The sequence below is a fragment of the Pan paniscus genome, chromosome 6 (genome assembly GCF_029289425.2).
Source record: "Pan paniscus chromosome 6, NHGRI_mPanPan1-v2.0_pri, whole genome shotgun sequence".
NCBI lineage: Eukaryota > Metazoa > Chordata > Mammalia > Primates > Hominidae > Pan > Pan paniscus.
This window is the reverse complement of record NC_073255.2, coordinates 185278769-185291672: the sequence shown is the minus strand read 5'-3', so window position 1 is coordinate 185291672 and position 12904 is coordinate 185278769. Positions and strand designations below refer to the sequence as shown.

Genomic DNA, 12904 nt, shown 5'->3' with positions numbered 1-12904 from the left:
CTACTATCACTAGGAGTTGTGAACTAAGCAAAAAAAGTTCACACTATTACTAAAAAAAAGAAACTTCCACACTGAAGACAATTCATTAGTACCTAATCTAGTGTTATAATAAACCATCAAAACATCAATCAGTTTCATGAGATTAGGACAGTTTCATGGAGAGCATTAAATGAGGGGACTAAAGTATTTGAAGGATTAAGATATGGGGAAATAAATGAGAAGAAGATTAGTCCAGCAAAGGAGAACCTGACCGCTGGAAATACAGCCCAACGGAAGTCAGATATTTAACCCTGTGCATCAACACACCTGGAAAGGGGCTGCCAGTACGGCAAACACTAAGTGATTTCAGCATTAAACTAAGCAGAAATGTCTTCCTTGCAAGTAGCTCCCCTGCTTCTCCTGTTTTGGGATTTCTTGATTTTATAAATTAATCCACTATATTATAAATATATGTGCACTGTAGAAAGTTGGAGGAAAAAAATTAAAAAAAAAATAACCTATTGCTAAGAGAAACTAAAAATAACTCCACTGCTCAGAGACAATCAATGCTAACATTTTGGTTTTCATCTTTTTAAAAAATGCATATACTCACACACCAAAATAAAGTTTAGATATTACTTACATATGTTGTTTTATGTTGCATTTTATCATTAATACTAAATGTTCATTAAATACAGTATTATGGAAGTTAAAGATTGATCTAAATGCTGAAATAATCATCCTTAACAACAGCAAAAAAACGAAAACAAATGCTTAAGAGGGTATTAGTTAAATAACAGCACACCCTGGACAGAATATTAATCTATTAGTCATTTTTTTTGTATTTTCTTAGACTAAATTCTTAGAAATGGAATAGCTATTTCAAAGCACATACATATTTTACAAGCTTTTGTTACGTACTTTGCTCTCAAAAAATCATATTAAATTACACTCTTTCTAGCAAGGTATGAGTGAGCTCATTTCTCCATACCTTCACCATAAGTAGTTTATTTTTTAATCTATGCCAATTAAAAAAAAAACAACAGTATCTCACTGATTTGCATTTCTGGGAGTACTGCTAGTAAAGCTGAAAGTTTTTTCATGTTTCCTGCTCCTCTTTTTATAAATTACCAGTTTGCCCATTTTTTTCCACGGGGGTGGGGGGGGGCCGCTTTTGTTGGTGGTGTTCACATGCCCTCTTTTTACAGTAAGGAAAGTAAATTTGCTTGTAAGTTACAATATTTTTCTGTTTGCCAGTCACCTTTTAATTCTGTTTATGGAATTTTAACACAGAGAAGTTTTATTATTCTAAAGTACTCAAATCTTTTCCTTTACAGTTCCCGTGCTTGGTGTTATATCTAGGTCTTCTCCATCTTGAGATCGCCACGCTGTTATTTTTTGGTTCTTAAATTTTTTCTTGAAAAAATATTTTAAAAGCACCCAAGTTTACCCCCCTAAAATGACAGCCATTTTTACTACTTTAAATATCCTCACGGCCCGGCGCAGTGGCTCACGCCTGTAATCCCAGCACTTTGGGAGGCTAAGGCAGGTGAATCACGAGGTCAGGAGTTTGAGACCAGCCTGGCCAACATGGTGAAACCCCGTCCCTACTAAAAATACAAAAAATTAGCTGGGTGTAGTGGCAGGCACCGTAATCCCAGCTACTCGGGAGGCTGAGGCAGGAGAAGCGCTTGAACCCAGGAGGCGGAGGTTGCAGTGAGCCGAGACCACGCCACTGCACTCCAGTGGGGGCGACAGAGTGAGACTCTGTCTCAGAAAAAAAACAAAAAACAAAAAACAAAAAAACCTTCACTAGTACATACACACTTTATACATATTTTAAATGGCTGCACCCATTTCATACAATCTATTTTCCGAAGTATTTTCTAACACAGACCTTTAAAAAAATTGCAGCTTGTTATATTTGAACAGTCTTGAATGGTTTTATAAATTTTTGCAAGGCCAATGAGTCATAACATCACACCCAATTTAACAATAGCCCCAAAGTTCCAGAACTGTTCGTGTCTATGCTATCAGTGCCCAATTACTCTCCCACAATGTTACTAAAAGACCAGGAAGAATAAGCTCATTCTTGGTAGTGGATCACAGTTCTGCATAATGAATTCTGCCATAATGATCAGATATCAGTCCTTAAAGCATTTTCATTTTAATCTCTTCTAGTCTTCTTCCATCTTCACATAAACTAGTCAAACACTCAGGGAACATATGGTTAAAAGCCTGAGCTCCGGAGTTATCCTGTCCCGTTTAACTCGGACTTGACTACCTTCCTAGCCCTTACCTGCACCACTCAAAGTCTCAGCTCCTTCACCTATATTCTGTAAAGTGGGTTAAACCATAGTACCCACGCTTCAGAGGGCACTGTAAAGATTTCCAGTGGAAGGATGTATGTGAATGTTGATGCATGCAGTATGCTAGGCACTGGGGACAGATGCATATCACAGTGTCCCTGTCCCAAAGGAGGTCAGTTTGGTGGGAGAAACCACCAAGTACAATCAAAAGGTTAAATACTGTGATAGTGACATAGGCAGGACAACATGGGAACCCAGAGAAGGCTCCTAACCCAGACCAGGACATCAGGGCCAGCTTTCCAGAGATGGTGATGTGTGAGCCGTCAGGTGATAGAAAAGGCAAAGAGTCAGATCCAGAATGGAACTGCAATAGCGCTGAAGCATGGAGTCAACACTAGGAAAGGCAGACCAGTGCTTACTTGGTCCAAGTTTCCCAAGGGAAAAAATTTAACTATCAAACTTAGGCTTCACAACCCTGCTTTTTAAACATGAATACAATACTCAATGTTCTTTAAGACCGTTTTTCCAAAATCCTGTTAATGTTAAAAGCTGTGGCATTCCCATGGAATCCACATACTTTCGGGGCCTAAGGAAATCAACAGTGTCAATTAAAAACCATCTCATTTTAAAAACGAGGAAATATATGCCCTGCAAAGGTAAGCTTGAACTAGACTCCATGTCTTCTCTCCCAAGCAAGATGTTCTATACCTAAGCAAAAATAAATGACTTCAATCTCTCTCCCTCACAGAATTTTTAGAAATGAAACACCTCCATGAGTGAATAAAAAACTTAAGTCATTAAATGTTATAATAATTCTGTTTATAGTGTGTTTACTAAATCTTCATATTATAAACAGGAAACCTCCTATAAACAGGAAATTATGTCCTCAGTAGTAAACATAAGGCTTTTATCCAAATTGGATCTATTTTTCATTTAATGCTCATTTCTTCATTTGGAAGCAAAACAAACACACTGATAAACTACCAAATGTTTTTAAAAAGCAAGGCAACCTTAGAATTGGCCCTTAAAATGGTTAACACTCTTTTCTCCAGACATACCTAAAAGACAAGTTCAAAATGCAGCTGACAGTCCCCCAAAGACATTTTATTCCAGAATGACTCAAGGTCACTGGCTTTAGGACCTACGGAAGGCTGAAACAGCAAAACAAACAAAAAACCAAGTTCCTAAGTTTTTAAGGCCCTAATATTTTTAATTTGAAGAATGGCAAGTAACAACTCCTCAATTTAAAGTACATTCATTTTAATTTTCCATGCTGAAAGACAGACACCACGCCTCTGGGTATACTGGGAATGACATTCTGATGAATGGCCCTCAGAGACCAAGGGATGGTTCCTCCTACAGCAACTTCCTATCCCACTCCAGCAGAACCATGGGGCTTGCCTCATCTACAAGGAGGAGCCTTAACTACCAAACTGCTTCATTTCAAAGGCAAGGCTGGATACTCAACCTGGGGGGAAAAACCTGATCGTGTTTCCAAAAAAACACCAAACACAAAAAGTAAAAACATCCACACCTTAAAACTAGTTTTAAGGGCGAAAAAAGTTAAAGTTTCACAACCTGTTTTCTTGGCACTTTCCCAGACTTCCATAGGTATAGAAAACCTGGGCATTTTTCTGTTAGGGCCCTGTACTAGATACTGGGGTGTTTCGGGGAGAAGGGAAGTGAAGAGGGAAGGGGGAATAGAAAAGGAGGGATGAGAGAGACGATCAATTTTACTCGAGAAGTGTATAATAAAGCTTGAATTCTTAACCGGCTTAAGCACAACGACTGTGTTTTCTGTAGCCAAAAATCAGGGCATGTTTTCAAACGTTAAGTTTAAGTTAGAATTATTCCAGAAAACTCATTCATTAAAAAAAAGCAACTGAGGCACCACCGCAACCAAGTTCTGTTACTCTGGGGACGCAAAAACAAATAAGGAATATCCCCTGCGCTGGAGGAATTCACAATCGGAAATGTATGGGAAATAAGGCTGTCATGTAGTTAATTACAGCTAGAAGATAATATTCAGTTAAGTGGCAAGAGTCTAATGAACTGTAATATCTAAGGAAACCACGCAGAATCAGCTCAGGCATGCGTGTCTGTCTTCTGATGTGGTACACACATTAGGAGTGGGGGGTGGGGCTGCCTATAAGGACCTGAACATGTGGCTCTCAGGGAGGGAGGCTGTTATAAATTGGTGAAAAACCCTAGCATATCTAAATTTGGTTTGTTTTTTGACAAAATCGTTTTTAAAAGATGAAGCCAATGAGAAAAAAAGTTTAACATATTTAGAAAGCAATTCAGCCATCCCTCTCAAGCTTAAGGAACACTCTCCTGAAACCTCCAAAAATGGGCATTAATAGAGTTAAAGCGAGCCAGTCTTGTGTTTGCATGCTTCGGAATTTGAAATGTAACGCAACTATTTCGACTCACCATGGAAAACAACAAATAGAACCTTCAAGTAAAACATTTTTCAATATCCAAAAACAAACCTTCTTTAAACAAAGAAAAATCTCATCTCCAAATATCTTTTTCAAACAGAATGACTGGTTTTACATTTTAAACATCATTACATATTTTACTACATAATACACTCTCCAGGATTTCAGAAAATCGGGTACATTTTCGGGTGCACCATGAAATGAAGTGTTAAACTTAAAACTGCACACACTTCTGCGAGGCGTTAAGCTATGCTTAGGTCCTAGAAGCTCATGGCTTGAAGTAAAAAAGGAATCTAGTTCCTCTTCTGCCGCTTCGTTAAGTGCATTCCAAAAAGTGTGATCGTTTACTCCACTCAGAACTTTTGACGATTTTAATGCTACTACAGGAAAGAACAATTACACAGAGCAAACAAATATTTAAGTAGACTGCAATTCAGTATTTGCGCACTTACCACTAACCCCTACTACGAACCAGAAGCAACCAAGAGTGACCCAATCGGAAAAGAGAATCCTCTTTTTGGCAAAGCCAGCCAGGGAGAAAACCCTAACTTTGGGGATTCATTTCAAGGAATGTCTACAAGCATTCCTCTCTTTCTTATCTTATGTCTGCGCTACACAATACTGCACGGGTGGCAGAAACAGGGGTCTTTCAGATCTTAGGGGGAAAAAAAGCGATGACCCCCGAGTCTGGGGACCCCAAGCCCCAGCAGCCTGGCGGGCGCACCGCTACCCTCAGGGTCAGGGCGCGCGCTCCCGTTGGGACCGGGGGCGCGCCGAGGCCGCAGCGCAGGGCCCGGCCCGACTAGCGAGCGATAGGCGGGCGCCGGGGGGCTCTGTCCGGTTCGGCCGCCGGGCTAGCATCCCTGCGCGCATGCCCCGGCCCGCTCTCCCAGGAGAACGGGGCAAAAGGGCGACTGTTACCCAATAATAGCGCCCTGCACGTTCGCAACAATGCAGGCGGGGAACCCGAGAGCCGCGGGCAGGGAACCGGAAAGCGAGAGAGCCCGGCTCCGCGGCTGCTCCTGCGCGTGAGCCCAGAGCTCACAGGGGAGCACGCGTCGGCCGGAAAGCAGCGCCGGGAAGAAGCGTGGGCGCGAGGGGGCAAGGGCACGGGTCCCGGCGTCCCGCGGAGGTCGCCTCACCAGGCGAGGCGCGGACGCCCGAGCTGCCCCGGGCCACACGTCGGCCCACCCTCCGAGAACCCGGCCCGGTCGCGGCGGGGAAAGGGGCCGGCGCCACCAGGCCGCCGCCTCCAGGCGCGATGAATCGTGCTTTTTCCCAGTGCGTAGTCCAGGCCTGGCCGCCCCGGCCTGTCCGGGGTGACTCAGGGCCCGGCCCCGCTCGCTCCTCTGCCACCTTCGGCGTCCTCCGCCCACGAGTCCCCCGGCCTGGCCGCCATTCTGCCCGGCCGCGTTTCGGCGGCTCAGGCCTCGCCAGGCGCCTGGTTTCGGCCGTCGCGGCCCGAGTCACTGCGACACCGCGGCTCGGGGCCGGGCCTGCGCCGCCGCCGCCGCCACCTCCTCTCGGCCCCGGCGGCTGCCGACACTCACCCGCATCTCTGTGGTGCCCCAAAGGCTCCCGCGACGCCTCCGCCTGGTCCCTGGGCCTGGGCCCCGGCGAAAGCCCCGTCCCGCCAAGGTCTAGCTGCGTCCCTCAGCTACCGGGGCTGCCCCGCCTGGAGCTGCGTGCGACACGGCGCCCGCCTCCTCCTCCTCCCCTGCCCGCCCGGCCCTCCTCCTCCCGCCGCCGCCGCCTGCACCACGCAACCTCCGCCCTCTCGCCTTCCCTGCGCGGCTCCCCGCCCTCTCGGCCTCACCGGCTCCGGCGACCGCGGGGGAGAAGCTGTTGGGGGAGGGCCGGAACGCACCGCCATCGGCGTCCGGGGCGGGGGAGCCGGGAAACCGTCGTCGCCATCGCCCCGCCAGCCCGAGGCGCGGGAGGGGCCCGGAAAGCTCCCGCCCGCCCGCCGCTGCCGGCGGCCCCGGGGGCGCCCCTTCCGCGGCCGAGGCTCCCGCTCGCGTGGGGAGCTTCTACCTGCGAGCCCCTGCCCCCGACACCCGAGACATCCCCGACCCGGCGCGCCGGATTCTCTGCCAGGTTTTACAGCCTCCCTCGCCTTGGGACCGCCGCGGAGGACCCGTTCCCGCCACTTCGGACCTCGCGAGCGGGGCTGAGCTGCTTGGGTCGGGGACACCACCAGCCTCTGGAGAAACGGCCCGAAGCACCCCGAAGAAGAGGGGGGTCCCAGTCCCCTGCCCCTCCCCTGTGCGCACCCCCACCCCCAGCTTGCCTGGAACCTGACTCCACACCTTTGTCGACCGGGACAGGGACTGGGGGATGCACCCCAGATCAGAAAGTCAGAGGTGGCCCTCCGAATCGGCGCAGACTTCCGAGGAACCTCAGCCAATTCTCGACCCCCTTAACACCTGCAAGGCCTTAGGAATCGGCTCCAGAAAGCTCGAGCTTATCTGCGTGTTTCTTTTTAAAAATCACTTCTAAGATAAAACCTAACTAGGCTTTCCCCTTCAGACTTTCACTAACTCCTGTTTGGCAAATTTTGACATTCACTCTATCCTTCGTCTTTGTAAGGACAAATCAAGACTTAGAAGGCTTTGATTACACATACGGATGGCATGAGTCGTGATATAAAATAGTATTGTTTTCACGTGTACTTCGAAGTCATCTCATTTGAAATTAACTGTCATAATTGACTATTTGGAATATTCAACCTAAATACTACCCGCTGCTGTGGTGACGGGGGGTGGAGGAAGCGTGGTGGAACCCGCACACCTAGTGAGGGGTGGCTGATTAATACCACGGCTCACAACATAACAGAGCGGCTCATTCCATGAACAACCCCGGGGGGATTTCGAATTCTATCATCTGGGCAAAAGATGTGATGAGTGTAACTTCCTGTTTTCTCCAAACTAAAACACTACGCAGATTCCTGTACCGCTCTGGGACAGAAATCCTCAGCCAGAGCAGAGGCCGTCCCCAGAGTCCACACTGTTTCCGGCATAAAGTGGGTTATCTCAGAAGAAACATCCCACTGGTCTGTGTGATCCCTCTATTGAAATGTGGTCTTTTATCTACATCTAAGTATCTCTAGAAGTAATGCGTTTGTATGTACTTGTCACTCAGATATGTAATCCCTTAATTTGTGCGGGGTTTTGGGGTGTGAAAAATTCTTGGTTTATATCCTACACTTTTAAATAACCTCGTCAAAACTTACATGTATTTAACACCTTTTTTTGTGAGCACATGGTAAGGTTGGAAGTAAAAATGGAAGGTTTATCCCTGTGGCCCATGTTTTCCAGTGTACCTATGTGGGGTTTTAAAACAATGTCCCAATTTCTTCCTTTTACTGGAGACTGCGTTTTTTAGACAACAACTTATCTTCCTATTCCCTAACCAGTCTTCTCCAATCTTACCATTCAATATAGCCTCCTTTTCTGTGACTTCCTCCAGCTGAATAGAAGGGCTGAGTGGGTCAACCTTCCCTGTATTGTTTGTTTCCTCCACCCTCTCTTTTTCCTTAATAGCAGTATTTGGTCCACCCACACCACCCTCCCTCTTCTCACTGCCTCCATTCCTGGTTCTTAACTCCTTTCTATTCTTTACTCTCCACCTGCCTACACGATCATTCTTAGCAGCAAATGTATTCCATCGACTTTTACGTCCACTTAACATCCAGATTGCATTTACTTTGCGCAGATAACCTTGCCTCCTACCTCACAGGTCAAGGCCACCTGCTGCTCTCTTTCTACTTTAAAACATCCTTCCTCCATCTTTACCCCCCAACTCAGCAAAATTGATGTCTCTCTCGGATGACCCAAAGTTTGGAGGGATAATTAATTTGATAGATGTCAGAATCAAAGTTCAAAACAGTCTCAACAGACTACAACATTAGGCCAAAAGCAATGAAATAAAACATAACTTTCAAATCTAAATATGATGTACTTACTAGCTGGAAAAGCCCAAGTTTTAGATTTTAGCAGACCTTGGTTTATATCTAGTTACCCAAATTTGAGTCATATCCAGTAACTCAAATTACTATCTTTTGCTCTAGTAAGGTCAACTGTTAATTTGAGATAAAAATACCTACTTCATAAGAGTGTGAAGAGTAATTTCTTTATAATTCCCACGTAATTCATGGAACATTCACCAACCATTAGTTCCCCTCCCTTCCTCATCGTCCACAAAGTGGATGTCTCTGTTGCCATTCATAACACATTCTTTAATTCATACAGACCTGGAAACAGACTCAAAATCCTGGCCCATTCACCTTGTATCCCAGAGCTGTCACCATCGTAGAGAAGTCCTTTGCCTATTTTGGGTCAGTCATTATCATCATCATACCCATTTTTTCAATGAAAAAACCTAAGGCTCAGAGATGTTAGGCAATTTGCTCCAAATCACTCAGCCTGATCAGTGGCATAACCTGACTCGGTGACTCCTGATTCTGTGTATATCCACTCCTTTACTAAGATATTCTCCCACACTTATGTTGGTCCTTTAGCCTTCTAAATGCTTTTCCTGGTTCTTATCTCTTTATCCTTCCACTTGTGTCGTGACTGATGGCAGATTATTCCTTCTAAACTGATACCTTCATCATTATAATTTTGTCCTTTCAAGCTTCAGTGGTTCCATATTGTTTATAGTGTTCAATCCAAATTTGGACCTGGCACTTAAGGTTTACCAGATCTTGTCCAAACTTGCATTTCCAAATTTATTTCCTGCCACTTCCCAGAAGGAACTCTCAATGCCATCCGGTCCTGTTGGTCGTACTCACTGGCCCACAGATGAGCTGTGAGTCGCCATTTATGAGGGCCTCCTTCAGTTGTTCCCTTAACAGATACCGTTTCCCACTTCTTTCCTCCATCTCCAAATCATGCTCACTTTTCAAGATCCAGCTCACACCCCCTCCCAGGAAGCCCACCTTACACCTTCTACCCAAGCTTTGTGATCTCTCCCTGATTGCCTGTTCACATGTTGTGCCTTTAAACTAGGTGGTCTGTGCTGTGGGGTGAGAGACAATTTCCTAACGTTCACCTGCCCCCTCAGCGCTGTGCCCAAACAACACTGAAGCAGATTCCAAGCAAATTTGCTTACTACTGAAATGAAAGGGTACAGGTGTTACTTGATTAACCATATGAACTATTATTTCTAAGACACAGGTAAGTAACTAGCCATCCAGTGCAAAGTGAATTAACAGGATGGTTCTCAAACCTGGCTTTGCTTCAGAATCAGCTGGGGACTTTACTAATTCCGAGGGCCCTGTTCCAGATCTACTGAATCAAAAGTAGGTGGGAAGCAGCCGAGAGGGAACATGAAACTGCCAGAGTTTATATCCTGGCATCGTTGCTTATTATCTGGGGAACTTTGAGCAAGTTACTTAACCTCTCTGTGCCTCAGTTTCTTCGTCTATGACATAGGGATGATAATAATAGTAGCTTGGCCGGGCATGGTGGCTCATGCCTGTAATCCCAGCACTTTGGGAGGCCAAGGCAGGTGGATCACTTGAGGTGACCAGCCTGGCCAACAAGGTGAAACCCTGTCTCTACTAAGAATACAAAAATTAGCCGGGTGTGGTGGCATGCACCTGTAATCCCAGCTACTCAGGAGGCTGAGGCAAGAGAATCGTTCGGACCCAGGAGACAGAGGTTGCAGTAAGTGGAGATTGCACCACTGCACTCCAGCCTAGGGTGACAGAGTGAGACTCTGCCTCAAAAAATTAATAATAATAGTATCTCATATAAGGTTGTTGTAAGTTAAATCCTTAATAAATATTACCTATGACAATGATAATTTTTCAATTAAACTTGTTTATTTAATCCAAATCATGAAATATACATTACTTGTGATTTTTTTAAAAAAATAGTTCTGCTTATAAAAGTAGTTACATATATGCTATAACTAACTATACAGAGTAATTCAACTAGATTAGTATCCAAAGGAAGCTGGAAAGAGATGAAATAATCAAATGATTTCTTATACCTAGATTTTTAAATTCTTTTTGAAGAAGTAGGTGTTTAAGTCCCCTACTTTAATTTCTTTCTTACCTTCTGTCCTTTTTTTTTGAGACAGGGTCTCACTTTGTTGCTCAGGCTGGAGTGCAGTGGCATGATCATGGCTCACTGCAGCCTCAACTTTTTGGACTCAGGTGATCCTCCCACCTCAGCCTCCCAAAGTGCTGGGATTACAGGCATTACTGTAACCCGGCCTAATCCCCTACTTTGGTTTCATTAAAAAGGATTTTGTAGCTAATTTTGGTCCATCAAATGCCAAATAAACAAGATTGTAATAATAGAGGTAACTAGATGTAAAGTATGATGCAGAAATATACTTACCAAAGTCACAAACTGTCTGAAGGGGAAACGTAGTATTGGTAGACCTCATCCTCTCGACTCTTGACTTACAAGTTGCCTATGTAAACAAATACACAAAGGCCTTGTTTTTATTGCCTGGAATTCCACCAAAGATTCTTAAGTATCATTTCTTAAAGATGCAAATGGCTCTAGGAGGTAGGAGTGCTTGATAGTTGTTCACACATTGGCATTAACTAGTTCAATCAGGTTGCTTTTTTTTTTTTTTTTTTTTTTTGAGACGGGTTTCACTCTGTTGCCCAGGCTGGAATGCAGTGACATGATCACAGCTCACCGCAGCCTTGACCTCCTGGACGCAAACAATCCTCCCATCTCAGCCTCCCGAGTAGCACCTGTCACCATCCCCAGCTAATTTTTTTACTTTTTTATAGCAATGGGATCTTGCTATGTTGCCCAGGCTGATCTTGAACTCCTGGGCTGAAGCAATCCTCCTGCTTTGACCTCCCCACGTAATGGCATTACCATACTTCATGTGGCCACGTCGCCTTCCTTTTAACGCAGATCAGTAGCACCTAAGACCAGAAAGTTTGGGGCAAATCAAGTTTTGGAAAAACACTTGAGTGCCTCAGGGAAGGCTGGAAGGCCTTAGGCCAGAGGTTCTGGGAGGAGGAGCCTTAAGCAAAAGAAGAAAATGAAGAAAAGGAGAAGGAAGGATTTAAAAATTTAACCTGTCCAATTTCAGATCTTGCATATTGCCAGTTCTAGGCCTCTTATTTTGGAATCCAGAAAATACTGCTGTAAGATAGTCATGAATTAACCTTTTGAGTCTGACCTGGGAGACCTAAACACCGTCATAACATTGTATGAGATGAAATAGCAATGTATTTTCCAATTATTCAACCTAGTTTCTATGAGATATTATTCAGAGAAAGAAAAGTGTCCTAAAATATTGTTTTCTTTTTCCTCTTTTTCTTCTTTTCTTGAAGACAGGGTCTGTCTCTGTCACCCAGGCTGGAAGTGTGGTGGTCTGATCACAGCTCACTGTGGCCTTGACATCCCGGGCTCAAGTAATCCTCCCACCTCAGCCTCCTGTGTAGCTGGGACCACAAGCATGTGCCACCATGCCCAGCTTTTTTTTTTTTTCCCCCTGCGATGTTGCCCAGGCTACTTTTTTCCCTTTGTTGTTGTGTATTTCTGTGTTGTTGTTTTTTTTGAGACCGAGACTTGATATGTTGCCCAGGCTGGTCTCGAACTCCTGGGCTCAAGTGACCCTACCGCTTTAGCCTCCTGAGCAGCGGGGACTACAATGCACCCCTGAGCCTGGCCTAGAATTGCTTTTTCCAGGAAGTTTTCTATGACCCTCCATATCTCAACCCACCCCATGTCTGCACCTGGATTAGTTGTCCTTCTTGTGTAATTCTTTTGTACCATGTAGTTATTATATTGCATTATAATTTTTCCCTTCTCTATCTCCTACTTCCTCACAGATTGTGAGCTCCTTGAATTAAGACGCTGTGTCTTTTGTCATTATATCTACAACATTTAGCACAGTGCGTGGCACATATTATACTGAAAGTGGTTAGAACCCAACGCATGCACTAATGGGATTGTTTGTACTATGAAATTCAGTCATTCCACTTTCCTGCTCAAAGACCTTTTGTAATTCTCTGCTTCCTAAAAGAATCTCAAACACTTCATTCCTAATATTGAAGCATTCTCTACACTTTGGCTCTAATGGATCAGTCCCTCTGGTTTCTTATGCTTATCATACCAGATCCAAACTAGATTCCTATGAATGCCTGATTAGGCTCCATGCATTTCCTCATCCAACTGTAACTTCCACAGAAAT

The 12904-nt window shown here is 44.8% G+C and overlaps 1 protein-coding gene across 5 annotated transcripts in view; it reads right to left on the bottom strand.

Annotated features, from left to right (window-relative positions):
- Positions 1-7028, bottom strand: part of CUL1 (cullin 1) — a 102112-nt gene extending 95084 nt beyond the window's left edge. Inside the window, exon 1 of one of the 5 annotated variants that reach the window (XM_055115487.2) lies at positions 6764-7028. The gene's annotated coding sequence lies outside the window, so the exon portion shown is untranslated. Of the gene's footprint in view, positions 1-5181; positions 5939-6279; positions 6466-6545 lie in introns of those variants that run through there. The other 4 variants (XM_008973964.5, XM_063606132.1, XM_003820511.5 and 1 more) reach the window with 4 other exon arrangements.
- Positions 7029-12904: the final 5876 nt, after the last annotated feature.